Source organism: Cebidichthys violaceus, unplaced genomic scaffold (genome assembly GCF_023349555.1).
Source record: "Cebidichthys violaceus isolate CVI_PGR_0920_01 unplaced genomic scaffold, fCebVio1.0.p SCAF_21, whole genome shotgun sequence".
In the NCBI taxonomy this organism is placed as follows: domain Eukaryota; kingdom Metazoa; phylum Chordata; class Actinopteri; order Perciformes; family Stichaeidae; genus Cebidichthys; species Cebidichthys violaceus.
In genome coordinates, this window is record NW_027176384.1 from 10,419,334 (window position 1) to 10,421,340 (window position 2,007).

A 2,007-nucleotide genomic window follows, 5' to 3' on the forward strand; every position below is an offset into this window, starting at 1 on the left:
ACATGCATTTGCTTCACAATATTAGTGGACAGTATTGAAATATACATATTTAACTAGCATACAGATTTATCAGATATATGTATTTTGGTACTTTTTAAAATACACTTGATCATAATAATACATAATACATATTACTTTCCCCAAACAAAGCTACAACTGCCGTACACACATATATGAATGTAGTAAATACACAAAAAAACTAAATCCATGTACATCATAGTTAAAATGAGCCTTACAAGATACTTTTTTTCTAATATGTTGTTATCATAGAATATACTGAATATGGCAATTTGAAAATAAATTGAATTGAATCTGCACCACTGGAAATCTGCTCTTTTCCCAAATATATATCTGGACGTATATTTGAAATATTACATATGAATAGTTTGAGAGAGTTGTTTTGTGTTCTCTTAATGAATCCATCTTCATCACCCGTGCATTTTTCTCAAAAGTCTGACATTGTCAAGATTACACTTGTGGTCCTCCATCACTTCCTGCTTGGACTGTAAGTTGTCAGAAAAGCCTCTGAAGCCTGCAGCAGCTCACTTGCATATGTTTTATATGCAGGACAGGGTATGGATCAGATTTATATTTCAATCTAAGCAGGGTCAAAAACAGAAGAGAAAAACAAGCTAATGATAAACTAGCCAATAAAAAAAGAGGGTCATGGGTCTGAATTGATAAAAAGCCTTTTGAAGAGTGTCTAATCAAAGTGAAATATGCCGGTATAAATAATGTGTGTCTCATTAAAACCCGTTGGTCCCTTCACCTTCGCCTCGTGTTTGTGTTGTTTTTTTGCATTTGAAGAGGAGCCAAGTTATTCATAGAACATTTTTAGCTATCACAAAAACGCATACTCGAGCAAAGGGTCCGCGTGAGCTCAAATTAACCCGCGAAACGTCCTCCGTGCAAAAACAAAACGAGAAGAAAGAAATGACGACGGTTTTGGAAACGGGCAGCTAAAAGCCCCCCCCCCCCCCCCCCCCCCCCGCCGGCTCCACAACCGACAATTAACCTGCAGTCGTGTTGCTTTGTCTCGTGTAGGAGGGAGGAAACTCAATTAGGGAGTATGACTCAACTCGGCATTAAAAAAAAGCCTTTCCTGCTATATGTGAAGCTACATCTGTCACTCGGTAGCTGTTGTACAAACTGTGATCACTTCACAATAAATCAGCAAGTTTACAGGCAACCGTTGCTTTGTAGCATTACTACACTCTTATCACCTTCTCTGTGTTAATTAGGAGACTAAACTCCATTACATCGCCATGTTTTTCACCAGGCAAATGACCAATATACAGTTCAACTGAAATTAATATCATTTTCTATGTATAAATGGGTGTGTATTTTTGGCATTTTTAGCCACTCTAGCGGTGAGATTTAAGAGTGAAATGTCTCAATAACTTTTAGATGGATTAGATTACGTTTCACAGAGGATGGATCCTACTGACTTTAGTTGATCCCTTAACTTTTATCACCTTGTGTTTCGCCTACTGCTCGTTAGCTGTTAGCATGCTACTAAAGATGGTGAACATGGTCAACGTTCCACATTAGCGTGCTGATGTCAGCATTTAGCTCAAAGCACAGCTGTATCTCCGTACAGCCTCTTATAACCCTTTCCCCACCACATTAGCTCTGGTTCTTGAACCGGTTCCGTTCCGGTTTCCGCCGGTTGTGGGCGAAACCATTGTAATCAAAGATGTGTCATCAAGGGGGGGGGGGGGGGGGGCGTTGCATAATGCACAGAACGGAAGTAATGAGGAGCAAGATGGTGGATCTCATTGATTACCTGCAAGCTTTTGCTCTGTAGATATGTTTTTATCCTAAATTATTATTATTTACTTAAAGGGACGGTTGGTGTGAACTTTCCCTTTTTGAATTACTATCACGTGCAAAACTCCACCCTCTCTTTTCCAACCTAATACTTGATCTTTTCTTCTTCTGTCACCATAAAATGGTAGAGATGATATCTGTCTTTTAATAGCTAAAACTCAGTCATAGATCCTGTAA